At 45.2% G+C, this 17289-nt stretch overlaps 1 long non-coding RNA gene across 1 annotated transcript; it reads left to right on the top strand.

Moving 5' to 3' along the window:
• The first annotated feature begins 877 nt into the window (after positions 1-877).
• LOC119325210 lies at positions 878-7210 on the top strand. The gene is made up of 3 exons (XR_005157397.1): positions 878-1006; positions 1277-1418; positions 7149-7210. It is a non-coding gene; the product is annotated as an uncharacterized LOC119325210 (long non-coding RNA).
• Positions 7211-17289: the final 10079 nt, after the last annotated feature.

The raw sequence follows: 17289 nt of genomic DNA, 5'->3' as shown, positions 1-17289 counted from the left end.
TACTCATGAAACTAAAAAGTATTAAAAAGGTGGTTTTCCTCTGTAAAGTAACCTATTGCATCATTTTACTTGTGTCTTAGTTCTTCCAAACGTATAGTTTTTAAATATAGAGGACGTTATTTATTCAATTCTACAATTTTCAAAAAAGCATGGTATCAGAAAAGAACGAATAGGGGAAGAATCAACATGGATGTTGTCCCAGTTTTATCCCATCCTGGAGGTATAATTTTTTCATCCGATTAATGATAGCAACAAATGTTTGAAATTATTCATACTTTTATGAAATGGACTTTTTTGCATTCAGTAATTTTAAATGTCTCTGAGATTCCAAGAGAACTTATCTCCACCAGTGTTTCTTTGTTCCCAAATTATCTTTTTTATGCACTGTTCTCCACTTGTTCTGATCTGTCATCTCACCTCATGTTGTCAAATACTCAAGTGCAAAAAAAAAAACTATCAACAGATAATCTCATGCTTAATCCAATGGAACGTAAATAATCTAGCTAGATCCAAGTATGGAAGGAAGCAATTCAACATTATCACCTATTTCTTTACATTGCATGCCAGAGAAGCACAATCCTATTTCTTTACATTCAGATGTTTGTTTAATACTTGAAACTGCAAATGAAATTCCATGAATGCTTTGTTCAAGAACAACTATGACTGATCCTTGAGAAATGTGCAGGTACATATGCCAGAGCTACACTTACTATTTCCTATTACCATATCCTTCACTAAGGAAAAATTCCCTGCATAAGCTTGACCCAGCCAAATGACTAACAGACATGTGCCATGGCCAGTACGGCATGATTTAGTCAGGAACTTCTCAGCACAAGAACTTACATTGGAAGGAGGCACAACAAATCTGCAGCATGCTCCAGAAGCAACTGCAAGGCGACCGAGCGGACAACAACAGCTTGGACTGATGGACGATGACGAAAAAAGCATAGGCCTATAGGAGGCAAAATGCAGCAGTCAGCGAGTGGGTAAATCCAAACCATATCAGGTAAAAGCTTCTGGGTATGTACTAAAAAAACAAATGGCATGCATATATTTAGTAAAGTGTATATGCACATAAGCATGACTATCAACAACATATGAGGATCTGTTAAATGGGGGATCCCACAACCATTTTTAAAATTTGCATACTACTTGAGAAATTAAATAATCAAACGACACTCACAGAGAAGTTGTAGAGTTCTACCGTTTCGCTTTACAATCCCAATAAGACAATATAGTTGTGCTATAAGTAATTACGTGACATGATGGTCTACAGCCACAAGAAGGCTGGGTGGAGTCTACGACGGGTTCTTTTCCAAGCAAGGAGAAGGCCGAGGCGGCATTGGTCTACAGCTACAAGAACACCATCAGCAGGTTGGAGGCGAAGCTCACACTCGCGCAGGTCGCCGTGCTGAGGAGTGAGTTCCCCTCTTGATGCTTTGCTCTGCTCTCACAGTCAACTGAATCCCTTTAGTTAGCAGTAAAACTACAGTTGCAAGAGCTTTTTTTAGTTGCACGATGCACAGTTGATAGTCAACTAAGGCAAAATTTAGTGGCTTTCTTAAAAGATGAAGGTACCAAACAAACTAAGAAAGCCAACAAAGAAACTTTTAGGGACATAGCTAGATCTGAGAGCATCTCCTGAGCAGGAACAAACAAATATCCACTTTGCAGAAACTTAGCTGAGGTACCCAACAAACTTAAAAAGAAAACAAAATTTCTATATGGAAGCCTAGCTATATCTGAGCATCTGGTCGGCTAAAATAAACCCCACAAAAAATCCCCTCTGTAGGAACCTAGCTGGACATAAGATCTCCTTGACAAGTAGGGTGAAGAAGCTCACCCATCCTCTTTGATAAGGAATAACAATCTGCACACTTCGTAATGGAACTTATTAGAAATCTAGACGAGGGAACAAAAAAAAACCTCAGATGTGTGCATTCATGGAAAAAGTAGGAATTACACACATAGGTTGAAGGAGGAGCTCACCTGGACCTGGTGCTTCACCGTAGCTGAGGGCACGACAGCCCCCGATGCACTCACGACAGGGCTCACTTGATTTGTATAGGACAGGAGGCGGCGGCTGCTGAACTCGCCGCCAGCTACGGCCTAGCGCCCCTCTCGATCGTGCGGGCCGCAGCAGAGGAGGCGGGGCAGAGGTGGTGTCTCGGGCCGACCAACGGCTGCAGTTGCTCCTGCTGCTACGGCCAGTGAGCCTCCTTCCATGGCCTATCCCGCCTCCTTGCTCCGGCTGGCGAGCCTCCCTCCACGGCCGACCCCGCCCTCATTTGCCGCTACACCAACCCCCGCTGCTTTCCCACCGCACGCGCTGGCCTTCTTGTTTCGTGGCTTCTTGCTGTGGCGGCTGACGAGGGAGAGAGATCGAGGAGGGAGGGAGGGGATTGGGTGAGGGGATTTCGAGGACACGGCCTGCTCACGCTCCCGCAAATGGCAGGACGCACGACGTGGCCAACTGCTCTGTGGCTCCCCCATGACGCAGTACGCGGACTCGCGTGAAGCGAAGCCTCAGGTGTGGTTCACCCGAGAATATGCAACCCAGCCAATGGAGGATCAGATGAGCGGGACCAGGAGTAGCAGCGGCCCACCCGTCATGGCGCCAGCACAAACACGGTGAACATGCTTCGGCCCACCCCTCACAGCTGATGCTGATACAGCAACTCCCACGACGCACGCCGCGAGTAGCGCGTGAGGAGGGTCTCTCCAAAAGTGGTTGACCGAGAAAACTCTAACCTACACCATGAGACCTGCAGGCACGGCAACCGACGAGTGGGAGTAGGAGCAGCACTGGCCCACCCGTTGTAGGCAAAGCACAGACGCGGGTGCAGAAACTGGGTGCATATGCACCGGCCAACCCCGCCGCGGCTTGCCCATGACGCATGCCGCGGTCACCGCGGACAAGCCAACTAACGCGCGAGGAGTGGTTACCCAAGATTTTTGAACCCAGCCAACTAAAGAACTCAGCGAGCCCACCAGTCATCGGATTCCATGCAGGATTGCTTGGTCAAAACAGGCAGTCAAAATCGAACGGTCCACACGAGCGCGTTGACCAGACCAGAGGCGATCGAACGGGCAGAACGAGGTGAAATCGAGGGAGCCCTCAGATGGGCGGGTTGGCCAGCCTTCTTATATGTTAAAATGATGACAATAACAATAATATACAATAACATACAAAATAATTTAAATATATATAATATAGTTAGAAAGGAAACATAAGTTGGACTAGGCGTTCCTATTCTTATATAGAAAAATAGAACATACCTCTGTTTTTCTTCAAAAAAATACATAAATTGGGATGCCGATGTTTCAGGAAAAATAAAACCTCGGATGGGAGGTCCATAGGCCGGTTGATACATGACGGCCCTCAAGAAAATACAAACCGGCATGTCGTGGGTTGCGCATGTTAAAAAAGAAAGCCTAGACGGGGCAGCCCAAAACCCAGCTGATACTTGCTACCCCATCGATAATAAATGATACCTGCCAGCTCCCCGGCTTCGTTGTGAATTTATCTCCGATAGTAACTACGTTGAAGCAACTAAAAAAAGTAACTATGTTGACAAACCCGTGGGCCCCAACGTCAGTTTAGCATTAGGAGGAAGTATTTTTTCGATGAGGCACTTGCTTGCGTACGACCATAGACCTGGTGGGTCTCGACTGTCTGCCTCTCCACGTACAGTGCTCTCCAGATTCCTCTCGTTTGTTCAGCATGTTCACAACGGTAGAAAGCGGTGGCGCGGTGAGCGCACAAAGGCGTAGGAGGAGATCCGACCACCTGAGGAAGTGCCTTACTTGTAACAAAAGTACTGAACTAGCCTAGTGTCCAAGTGACACTACCCGACAGCTGTTCCACCCGGGTTTGATTTCACCTGATGCAGGGAAAATATCTCCAAATTTTTTGCCTCTGCCATTATTGACATGTGGGTCCCCATTGTCATCTACGCACACCACGTCCAACACTTGCCAAAACTTTGTCCCTCATTTTTGCTGTTTTTCGCACACTCGACATTGTGTGGGCATTTTGAAAATATCATACTTTTTGACTGTGCATCATATGAAGATGTGCTATGCATGAATGTTGATCAGTACGATGTTAACTGGCTGGTAGTCCCATTTTCGACTATGAATAAAACTTCCAACATGATGTTAACCCTGTTTGAAAAGGCCGTGTTAATATAAATGCTCTACCTCTGAAAGTTGCAGTTTCTTATCTGAAACTGAACTTGCAGTTTCTTATCTGAACTAAAACTTGCAGTTTCTTCTATGAGAATCACATTGTCTGCATTTTTATACTCCTATGAAACTACATTTTTTTAAGTGCTATAAATAGATCTCTAGAATTCATAAAATACTTCATATGCTCAATACTGCAAATCTGAAATTCAAAAGACATTCATATCTGAAAGTACTCTCAAAATACACAACACAAAACACAATTCACAACCTGCAAATACTGACAGCCCTAAGCTCCTCCTGACAATTCACAACCTGCCCGACTATTGGGCCGGGGGGCAGTCCCCTCCTATTCCTCAGCGGTAGACAGCCGCCCCGTGAGACGATGTGAACGGCGAGGGAGAGGATGTCGGGGAAGCATCATTGGGCCAACTGCTTTTCTCCTTTTGCAGTTGGGTTCGGTCGACGAAGACTCCACCGGCTTGCTCTGGCATGACACCCTCACAAACGGCACCCTATAGATGCTCGATCCTTCAATCTCTGGTGGATGCTCCATCTCGGATCGATACTCCCACCACCGCTCCCTCACGATCGGATTCGGCGAATCTGTTTGCTCCATGGCCCAGAGGAGCAGCTCTATGTACTCCCACGCAACTCCCTTCAAGAGTATCGCTACCTTTTCGCTCTGTTGCAGATATTTGGCTATGGATGTCGCCATCGCCGCTAGTTGGTCCTTGTTGTCAAACCAAGAATGTATCTCCAACATCCTAGCTAGCTTCACAGGGTTGCCGTCTGCGATCCTCACGTATCGGTTGTACTCCTCCATCGATCTACTTCTCCACAGCACCTTCACTCGTCGGCGGTGGTTTTTGAATGGAAGAGGAGAGGATTAGCGCTAGTTTTCGATTAGAACGGGAGAGGAGTGACACTGGTTTTGGATTGGAATAGGATAGGAGGGGCGGTGGTTTTGAAATGGAAGAGGAGAGGAGCGGCGCTGAATTTAAATTGGAACAGGAGAGGAGTGGCGGTGGTTTAAGAGAAGAAGAGTGGAAGAGCGACGTTGGTCTTGGAAGTATTTTTTGTTTTGCGTATTTTGGGTCAAAGTTTGACCACGTACTGTATTTGACAAGCAAAATGTGAATGTATGTCACCAAAAATTGTATCGTTTGGTTCATATCTGAATGTACTTTCAAATTATATTATTTTTTGCAACGTATAACATATATTTTATATGTGCAAATCATGGTCAATTATGACCCATAATAAAAGGGAGACTAGTTAATGTGGGCTCACTTTCTTAATTGAAGGGTAAATTGATTTTGATTTTGATCCAGTCACAACGCGTCGGTCCTCTGTCCAATCATAAATTGCTGCCGCACACTCCTCTCCTCCTTTCCATTGCAAAACCACCTCCTCTCCTCTCCATCATCTCCATTCCAAAACCACCATCTCACCTCTCCCTCTTCTTCATTGCAAAACCACCTCTCCTCTCCATCATCTCCATTCCAAAACCATCGTCTCGCCTCTCCCTCTTCTCTATTGCAAGACCATCGTCTCTCCTCCCATCTTCCAAAGCTAGCACCGGACCACTCAAAAGGACATCTATGAAGAGGATGCAGCAGCGAATCAGGAAGATCGCCAGCGGCTACCAGGCACAGTTTGCCAGGTTGAAGGAGATACTTACTTGGTTTGACAATGAGTGCGAGATTTCGAGGACGGTGAGGGCCATGTGGCAATGTATGCGAAAGAGCGAGACGCCGGCGATGTACTCCTCGGTGGCAGTCACACCGCAGTCCTTCGAGTTCATTGAGTATCTCCTTTGGGTGATGGAGCAGACAGATTCGCTCAAGGTGAAAGAGAGGCGGAGGTGGTGGGCGTACAGGTCGAATGTTGAGCACCCACAGGATAACGAATCGGTCGAGTACGGTGTGCTGTTCGTGAGGCTGCAGATCCAGCCGGAGCCACAGGAGTATTCGTTCTCCCACTACAAGAGGTGGCCGGATGGTGCGACGTCGCTTTCCCACCATTCTCCACGGTTCCCTCGACGCTCGCCTCGTTTCAACGATGGCGGTAGGGTTTAAGGTAAGCTTCGCACTAACCTAATCTTCCATCTACTCATGCTTACAATGAGTGTGATAGCTAATGAAAATCATGCTTACAACCAGTCTCTGAGTACTATGCCAATCACCCTAAAATAGCTATGGACCTTTGGGTCAAAGTTGTGACACTGTGTACAAATAAAGAAATATAGATTGGTGCTTCCGTCAGAAAAGAGTACTCCCTAGAAAACTGCCAATATAAGCTACTAGTATTTGGTTAGAGGATTTGCTGCCGAGAAATATCCATCCACAGAGAGCGCCACACATCCCACTGGTGATGGTGGATGCCAATGCGTGCATGGAGCATGGTTGGTGTCGGTAATTTTTACTTGGCACACCTCGTACTCTGCATATATGCCGGTTCCATCCGTACATTTGTGCAGTTCCACCAAAATGCAGCTGAATAACCTTGTTTGCACAGATGATGAAAAAGCATGATTACATTATAGTGGCACTAGTTGATGAAACATACACTAATAAATAGAAGAAAATATTGTGATAGTATCATAGTATGCCATGCTGCGAGGGCGAGATGGGCCCTACGACGCCTCATACGGTATGCCTCATACTGGAAATCGACCCAAGTCTCCCCGATACACCTTCTGCTAGTGATGAACATCAGTGTATAGAGGTAGTACAAGGACGGGCCTTGAGACATTCAAATCTCTATTTTTGTGCAGATCAACTAAAATTAAGCACCCCAGTTTGCAGAAACGCTTAAACATTAACAATGGGACTAGTTGATGAAACATACACTAACAAAGAGAAGCACTTTTTTTATCTACATTGGAAATAAAATGATAGAGAGGACACTTGCTCTATTTTAACTGTATTATTACTTCATTTTATCAATGACACTAGGGTCGAGTAGGTCGCAAACGAGGTGTACCGTGCATCGCAAGGATGGAGGCCGGGGGTGCTTAGACTGGGATGCTGAAGCTGGATCTTTCAGTCTCTATCTTCCCCCCTGATGTTTCTGTGGTAGCATTTGGGTTGTAATCCAAACTTGGTCGAGCTGGTGCTGCGTCACCCTACCTGCCTAGCTTATGCGGCGAACTTGTCTCCTGCTAGTACTCAGTCTGTTCTAGTAGTAGTTGCATAACTACCCATTTACACTGAGATGTTGTCGGATAATGGTTCTCTATGGTTGGGTTTCTTTAATGAAATAGGAGGAAACCCCCTCTTTCGATATATATAAAAAATCAGTGGCACTAGCGGTGCCAAAACATTGGCTCAAATTAATAGTGCCACTAGATTAAGGTGCAAAATAATAACATTACTACTTTATCCTGGCAGTGCCAAAACAGTAGCACCAGAGTAGACTCAACATGCAGGATCTTTCGCAAACAGTTAGAGCAAAAAGGAACATACTTCATGATGGGAACCATATCTGCAGTCAACACCATCGTAGAAGGGATGACACCAGTCACCAACATGTATGATTCAATTCATGGGACCTTTTGGTGCAGTTCACAAAAAATGAAGCAATGTCTCGTGAGCTAGCAACTTCTTCATATTTTTTAAGAAAAGGGCTCCAGCCCCGGTTCTATTTCCATCAGAAAACAAAAACCACAGAGCTTCTTCTTCATTAGTTGCAATAAAATTGAGCAACATCAAGGTTGGTTGTGAAACTCCTGGAATGTTCAACTACAATTTGGATATCATTTGTGCAGTTCAACTAAGATCAAGTGTGAAATGCATATCTCTGTTTGCACAAAAAAGGTGGAAAGGAGGGTGACTAACAAGTGATGAAACATGCATCAAATGAAAAGAAGCATGTTCCTTATCTGAATGGCAATCCTACAAGGACAGCAACAATTTCTAAAGCAGCAACATTGCTAGATATTAGTGTGGGCATTAGGATTAACTATGACAACCATTAAGTATGCCATTACTTTAATGGTGCCATTGCTTCATTTTACCAGTAAAATTACATTAGCATCTGCTACAGAGTCGGTATTTGGGCACGGGAGAGTAGGCGGACCAGGACAGCTGCATTTCTAACGAAAAGAAGCAACTTATCTTAATGGGAAATTTAGCAGGACATGAAAAAAGTGCCATTGATTCATATTACTAGAGGCATTACATTGAAAACAACATTGGTTTAATGTGTCCTTACTTTTAACAGTGCGACTGCTACATTTTACCAGTTGCATTACATAAAAGTGGCTCGGGGCAACAAACATCAGAACAAGATATCTGGGTTGGTCCCATTTTTGTTTGGTATAGCCACCTTATACTATGTGAGGCAAGCAAATCTAGTGTTAGACTTACTCTATTGACTTGTCCCCCAGTCCCTACTTTCTTTCCTTTTTCAACCAGTAGATCGGGTTTATATTGACTTTGTACTACATTTCCCTTTATTTCCTTATTAGACCTAGAGAACAGTTGGATAGCCAATCTCTGCTACTTTTCGCCTCCATTATTTCCTCTTTCGACCAAGTCCTAGATTCAGGTAACAAATCTTCCCCCACCCCCACCCCCTTTCTTCCTTGTTTGAACCAATAAGTACTAGATTTGAGTGCATGAACTAGTTTTACCTCTTAACAGTAAAAACTTAGGTGGTTTTCGAAGAGCCGATCGATCCTATCTATGAGGGGGCCTGAGAAATAGTAAAAGATATAAATGCAGCGACGTCAGGAGCTCGGGAAGTAGAGCAAGGCCATTTTTGGAGGAAGTTATACCTGAGGGTCCCCGGAATGTCGCTAGGTGGGCAGCAGGAGGCCGGATCTGCCCAAACTATGGCAGCAAGGAAGAAGGGGTCGGAGGCCCTCCCTAGCCAGCGGTGCTTGGGAGAGAACGACAAGGCGCGCTGATCAGGATGCGCCGCCAGTGGGTAAGATCCATCACCGAGGACGACCGCATGAACGTTGCACCTTCTCACCTTCCCTGGCGGAGAGGATCCAGCTGGATCTATGACCAGTGGTGAGCAGAGAGAGAGAGAGAGAGTGTGTGTGGCCATCGCTATCGTGTTTAGATCTGGAGAGGACGAGACAATTTGAAGAGAGCAACACTAGCAAGCAAGCGCGGAGGCTCCTGCCTATATAGTGGAGTACTAGTTTTATTTTGTCTACCAGAGCCGGCTTGACCTCGTCAATGACTATCGAGAAGCCTTCATGCATGTGCCCCGGAGGTGCAGTTGTCGTCATTTTGATCTGAAGCACCGGATTATAACATATAAGACAAAAAAATGCCACATGACAAGAAATCATGACCTCACTGCCCAAAGGAGACAACATGAATCCCGACTAGACGAGGATCAAACCTCAAATTAAAGATAAACTCGTAGAAAAGGGGTCCATCGATAGATGTCCTAATTAATATAGCCGGCTTGACCTAGATGGCAGCCGAGTAGTCTTCGTGCATGTGCCCCCAATGACTAGCCCCTTGGAGGAACTCAGTTGTCGCTGTTTAACCCTTGTAGTGATTCGAAGCACATGACACCTAATTTTGCGAGATGACAAGAAATCGTTTTTTAGATTTCTCACCAGAACTAGAGCCATGTACAACACAGCCTGCACGATATGTAGACGATAGCCAATCCAGGTGTGTCTGCTGGAGTCTGGTCACATGCATGGACGAACTGATCTTCTGTTTCTTGCAGGGATCGTCCAGGCACCAACATACATACAACACTTCTCTAGTAGTACTATCACTCGTCTCTCTCTTCTATTAACTCACCCGACTTGCGGGGCCGGGTAGTGTGCCTATGGTCGGTTCTCAATTGCGGTCCCACATGTGTGTGCGAACACAATATAACACGCGTTCCATTTGGAGAGCAGCGTGCCAGACCAACCAACCGTCTGGGATGCAACGCGAACGCGACGGGCGTGCTGTATACTCCGTACATGTGTACCGCCGTTTTCTTGAGGCTTTGCTCCATGGCGCAATCCAGGGATACAAAATTAGTATACTGTACAATTTAAAAGTCAAGGGCGGGGCTTTTCCTGCATGGTAGGCGGGGCAGTTCCGCCTAGTCGGTTCGACAGAGACGTGAGAAGATGAGGGAGTAGGCTGTTGCAAACGTAGGGTTGTGTGATTTGACAACGAGTTACTGCTGGACAAGTGGGGCCCCGTGATTTGACTTGCCATTATCATTTTAACTGCGGCGCTACGACCAGCGTGAGTCTCCCGATTCCTAACCACCTCCATACAGGTGCCTCTTCCAAAGCTCCACCATGTAGAGGCTAGCTCTTGCATGAGAGCCCACTCCTCCACTTTTTCCTTGACTCTTCCTCCACATATGCAAAAATGCCATGTAAAGCGGGCTTATAGCCCACTATTGTACTACTTACTTGCTCCTAGAGGTGCTAAGCCTGCCAAATAGGCATAAAGTCTGATGTGGCAAGTTAATTAAGAAGAGAGAGACTAGTTTGGTGACCCAAGGAAGAAACGGTGCCAAGCGCGTGTACCTAGGTGAAAAGACAATTTTGAGTCTATAGCTAATTAAATGAAGCAAACTTAACAACAAACAACTAAGCACCTATGAATTGGGGACTTGATTGCTAAGCCATTTAATGGCCTTAGCACCTCATCTAAGCACCATTTCATTGGAAGAGGGTCACACCTTGGCAAATGCAATAAATACTATGAAGAAAGAGATAGAGGGAAGTAAAAAAATACTCTTATAGCAAACCTTATAGCTAACCTTGTTGTAGTATGAGTTACTAAGTGATGACTATGTATGACATGCCAACATCTGATAGCCTAATGCACCGTGTTAAATCTTCAAGGGCGCGACCGTGCGAGCAAGGCGACGGTCGTGGTAGGCACGACCATGATACGGGCTGCTGGCAGCCCTTGGATCTGAGATCGAACAGTCGCATGCAAGTTGCTGAAAAATTGCAGAATAACCCTCTAGGATAGGTATTCACCCATAGGTCTAGAATCATGCCATGCAACCGTTCGATCTCAGATCCAAGGGCTCTCGGAAGCCCGTATGATGGGAGAATGGAAAGCTTCGTATCACTTGTAATTTTCCTAACGCTTGACATGATATCGAAAGCCATTTAATTGGGCGTCGGGTAGACATGACATCTAATTGGGCCCCCATAGTACTGTGCATGAATCCATTTATTCACCAGGCAAGCCACTACCCTGCCATTCGCACGCCCACTCAGTATTTTTACAATCGAAAAACCGCTGGCAGTTCGCTCCTACTCATCCCCGGACGTCCTTTAACATTACGGCAGTTCGCTCCTAGTCGTCCCATCCTTTCACATTACGACAGTTCCACTAATCCTAACCCTCCTTCCAAATCCATGGCATCCCAAATCTCCATGATCGGTGGTGAGTACAAGGTTAGAACCATCACCGGTGATGAGTTCGACATCATCTATACCCGTTCTTCCGCGACGGTGAAAGGATGCCTTGCTCGCTTCAGACGCTTGTTCGTAAACTCAAATGATGAGTGGGTCGCTAGGCTAATATTGAGTACACCACAACCCTAGACAAAGAGAAGAATCTAAAGGTGGAAGAGAAGATGATGCCTGCCGTGATCCAGGTTTGCGTGCATGACTTATGCTTGGTCTACCACATATACCATGCCGACGTTGAGTGTGAGGAATCTAAGAACTTCCTCAAGGACGGCCTAGTCAAATTTGTTACTGTAGACTTTATGAACGACAGAACAGTCCTCGGTCAGATAGGCCTCGTTGTAGGCAACCCCTTCGACCTCCAGAAGAATGGGCCGCTGCCCTCCCGTGACCAGCCTTCAATGCTGACCCTAGCAGGAGCCATGGTTCATCCTTCGTATGGTAAACTGAAGAAACCTCCGCACATGTTTCATCGTCATGCATGGCAGTGGAATGTACTAGATATAGACCACATCCAGTACACTGCAATGGATGGCTACCTTTGTTTCAATATCTACAAGGGTTGGATGAAGAGCAAGAGCCAAGTGTGCGGTTCAAGTAAAGAAGTATCGGCCAAGAGGAAGAGGGACAAGGACGAAGTCGAGGACGTGGACGAGGACTCCGAGTAAGGTGGCAGTGTCGTTGCTCATGGTGGTTCTAATGCAGTGTCTACCGGATTAGTTGCTTAGTTTAATTTCAGGTGTGCTTAGTTTTATTTGAGGGGTGTGTTGTGCTGAGCCCCCAGCATAACTATGTTATGTTTCTTCTCGTTATATTTTTTACATTTCATCTTTTAGTTGGTATAGTACTACCACTCGTTTCTCCACATTATATACGTACAATATATATGGCCAACATCATATAGCCAGCAGTTTAGTTGTCAAAGAATTTCAGGGTCCATAGTTTTGTCAAAGAATTTCAGGGTGCTTAGTTTTACTTGAGGGATGTGTTGTGCTGGACACCATTATTGTGACTCAAATCTCTTTTGCCATGTTATAATGACATAAATACCGATGGACCAACATGCCAGCTCTCCCTCTATCTCACTACAGTAAAATAAAGTGTGGGGCCTACTTGATCCTGATACGTCTCCAATGTATCTATAATTTTTGATGTATTCATGCCATGTTTATAATATTTTTACATGCTTTTGGTAAGATTTGGTTAGAACTAACCCGGACTGACGCTGTTTTCAACAGAATTACCGTGGTGTTGTTTTTGTGCTGAAATAAAAGTTCTCGGAATGCGCTGAAAATCAACGGAGATTTTTTCTGGAAAATATAAAAAATACTGGAATAAAGAGTTACCGGAGAGGAGGCTCGTGGGGCCCACGAGGGTGGAGGGCGCGCCCACCCCCGGGGTGCGCCCCTTGCCTCATGGACACCCCGTGTGTCCTCCCGACTTGTTCTTGACGCCAAAGCCTCCTATAAATACCCAATCCTCCAAAAATAAACCTAGATCGGGAGTTCCGCCACCGCAAGCCTCTCTAGCCACAAAAAACCAATCGGGACCCTGTTCTGGCACCCTGCCGGAGGGGGGATCCCTCACAATTGGCCATCTTCATCATCTCGGCGCTCTCCATGACGAGGAGGGAGTAGTTCACCCTCGGGGTTGAGGGTATGTACTAGTAGCTATTGGGTTTTACTTTTGTTAGTCTAAGTCGTTTGCTTGTTTCGTGTTTGATTTGGATTTTTTCTCGGTTTTGTCGTTGTTTCATTTGAGTGATTGCTTATGTATGCTGCTGTTTGTCTACGCTAGATTACCCGGAGTGCGAAGCTTGTTACGACGAATCTCTAGAGTTTGCAGATCGTCAGCAAGGCAATTTACACTTTGATCATACTCTTCTATACCCAGTTTTTACTATGCATTAGTATTATCCCTCAAACAATTGCATGAGTATGATTGGGAACATGTGGTTTGGTTGTAGTGCTTGAGGTAGGAACCTAATACCTTTTGATCACCCTGGGAATATACGTTATGCTTATTTATTGCTTAGCCATGCTCGTAGACGGGGAGTGGATCGTGATTTACACATGGAAGTCTGAGAGTTATTAATCAAGGATAACATTAAGGTGGCGACTTTAATATACATCTTGGTGGATTGGTTGAGGCACCCGGGGAACGCAGTGTTGCCTATTTGAGGAAATCTCGGAGTGCCCGTGGGATTTTTCCTTTGGTTCGCCACCCAGGCTCAAAGGGATCATAAGATTATTCATGCTAGAAACTTCCGTGTGCAGCCACAAGCCATTATGGGCTCTGGCATAGTTGAGTAAGTTGTGTGAGCTCTTGAAGAGGTGGACTAGTAGATGTAGGGAGATTGTAGGTGTACCGGTCCACCCGGAGTAGAGATTAAATGCTTCAGAAAGACTGTGTTTCGGTCATCCCGTTCTTAAACACCAAGCAGTGCGAGGACTTCAAGGGAGGCGATCGAGTCTTATGGGGAAAAGTGCTCAACCTCTGCAGAGTGTATAAACTAATCATGGTTAGCCGTGTCCCGGGTTATTGACATCTCGAGTATCTGGTGCTTGAATTATTGATTTGATCTCATCACTCTTTAATTAATTGAATTGGGTTTAATGATGATACTTTTAAATTGGGATTTGAGTTGGGGTTACCTTCTCAAATATTGGGCAACTTGGGAGTAGTTAAATAAATTTATTCCTTTGTTGTAGGGAAAAACCAGCTTTATGCAAAATTATAAACTTTGAGCCTCCACCAGCCAAATATTGCATGTAGATATAGTTCTTGCACTTTATTGCTTTACAGTGTAACTCTGCCAGCATATTCCATGTGCTGACCTATACGACTGCAACGTCTCATATTGCAGACTACTCAGACGACGAATAAGGTGTGATAGGTCATTGTTTTGCACACATCCATGCCATTGGAGTTGATGGACTCATTTACCTTCGAAGCTTCCGCAGTTATTTAGTTTAGATGGCCTTCAACCATGATATTTTGTGTAATCATACTCTTTATAAGGACTCGATGTAATAAGTGTGTGATTGAACTCTATTATAATTCCTCGAGTATTGTGCGTGTCAGCATTACTGATCCAGGGATGACACTAATGCACAGAGACTTTGGTCCATTCGGATCGTGGTCGCTACACTGTGTATAACTGCTCTACAAGGGTGTAGGCGGCTTTCAACTTCTTGTGCATATTTGTGCCAAGGTGTGCAACTCTAGAGCCTGTATCAACAAGAAATTTATAAGCCAGATGAATAAATGCATTTAAAGCAAGTACTAAGATGAAATTACTTACCAAAGATGGTAGCGGTCATGGCATCAATTTGATGTTTTAAACTGGCAAGCTCTTCAGCTACCAGCTTAAGAGTTGCTCCAGCATCTTCCGCTCTCTTTAACAGAGCTGACTTCTCTGTTTCCTAGCCAGCCTGATCATCTTTGAAATCTTTCTTCAACTTCTCCATATTTGCTAAGGCAGTGGTCAGTTCAGCTTTGGCTTTGGAAGTTTCTGCTTGCTGGGATATAATGTTTTCTTGAAGATCATCAACTTGGGATTCTTTGCCATTAAGCTCAGCCTGAAAGATACAAACAATGAGTAAGGATGGTTATGAATTTATGATGAAGTCCCAAGCATAATACAAGTATTTTACTTGGCACTTGGGGGCTAATGCACCTTGCTCTTTTCAAGAAAAATTTATGATGAAGTCTCGATCATAATACAAGTATTTTATTTGGCACTTGGGGGCTAATGCACCGTGCTCTTTTCAAGACAAATTTATGATGAACTGATTGTCATATATTGAGTATGGCTGATTCATGGGGGCTATATAATTAAGTTTCTGCATCTGTATAGTGTTGAGACCCGACTTATCTACACAAATTAAGCCGGCCCTTGGGGGCTGCAAACCGAAATCAAATTATTATTTAGAGACCTGACTTATCTTGACAGATTAAGCTGGCCCTTGGGGGCTACACATGTGATAAGTCTCCAATGTATCTATAATTTTTTATTGTTCCATGCTATTATATTACCTGTTTTGGATGTTTTTGGGCTTTATTAAACACTTCTATATCATTTTTGGGACTAACCTATTAACCGGAGGCCCAGCCCAGATTGTTGTTTTCTTGCCTATTTCAGTGTTTCGAAGAAAAGGAATATCAAACGGAGTCCAAGCGGAATGAAACCTTCGGGAGAGTTATTTTTGGAACGAAAGCAATCTAGGAGACTTGGAGTAGACGTCAGGGAAGCTTCGAAGAAGCCACGAGGCAGGGAGGCGTGCCCTACCCCCTGGGCGCGCCCCCCACCCTCGTGGGCCCCTCGTGGCTCCCCTAACCGACTTCTTTCACCTATATATATCCATATAGCCTAAAACATCGAGGAGCACAATAGATCGGGAGTTCCGCCGCCGCAAGCCTCTGTAGCCACAAAAACCAATCGGGACCCTGTTCTGGCACCCTACCGGAGGGGGGATCCCTCACCGGTGGCCATCTTCATCATCCCGGCGCTATCCATGACGAGGAGGGAGTAGTTCACCCTCGGGGCTGAGGGTATGTACCAGTAGCTATGTGTTTGATCTCTCTCTCTCTCTCTCTCTCTCTCGTGTTCTTGATTTGTCACGATCTTGATGTATCACGAGCTTTGCTCTTATAGTTGGATCTTATGATGTTTCTCCCCTCTACTCTCTTGTAATGGATTGAGTTTTCCGTTTGAAGTTATCTTATAGGATTGAGTCTTTAAGGATTTGAGAACACTTGATGTATGTCTTTGATACGTCTCCAACATATCTATAATTTATGAAGCATTCATGCTATTTTATTATCTGTTTTGAATGATTACGGGCTTTATTATACACTTTTATATTACTTTTGGGACTAACCTACTAACCGGAGGCCCAGCCCATATTGTTGTTTTATTGCCTGTTTCAGTATTTCGAAGAAAAGGAATATCAAACGGAGTCCAAACGGAATGAAACCTTCGGGAGCGTGATTTTTGGAAAGGATATGATCCGGGAGACTGGGAGTTCAAGCCAGGGAAGGCTCGAGGAAGACAGGAGATAGGAGGGCGCGCCCACCCCCTGGGCGCGCCCCCTGTCTCCTGGGCCCCTCGAGTCTCCCCCGACCGACTTCTTTCGCCTATATAAGTCCACATACCCTAAAAACATCGAAGACGAAGATAGATCGGGAGTTCCGCCGCCGCAAGCCTCTGTAGCCACCAAAAACCTCTCGGGAGCCCGTCCTGGCACCCTGCCGGAGGGGGAACCCATCACCGGTGGTCATCTTCATCATCCCGGCGCTCTCCATGACGAGGAGGGAGTAGTTCACCCTCGGGGCTGAGGGTATGTACCAGTAGCTATGTGTTTGATCTCTCTCTCTCCCTCTCTCTCTCTCTCTCTCGTGTTCTTGACTTCGCACGATCTTGATGTATCACGAGCTTTGCTATTATAGTTGGATCTTATGATGTTTCTCCCCCTCTACTTTCTTGTAATGAATTGAGTTTTCCTCTTGAAGTTATGTTGTCAGATTGAGTCTTTAAGGATTTGAGAACACTTGATGTATGTCTTGCCGTATTTATCTGTGGTGACAATGGGATATTACGTGATTCACTTGATGTATGTTTTGGTGATCAACTTGCGGGTTCCGCCCATGAACCTATGCATAGGGGTTGGCACACATTTTCATCT

Source organism: Triticum dicoccoides, chromosome 6B, assembly GCF_002162155.2.
Source record: "Triticum dicoccoides isolate Atlit2015 ecotype Zavitan chromosome 6B, WEW_v2.0, whole genome shotgun sequence".
NCBI lineage: Eukaryota > Viridiplantae > Streptophyta > Magnoliopsida > Poales > Poaceae > Triticum > Triticum dicoccoides.
Note: the sequence above shows the minus strand (reverse complement) of the source record. Positions and strands in the feature narration are given on the sequence as shown.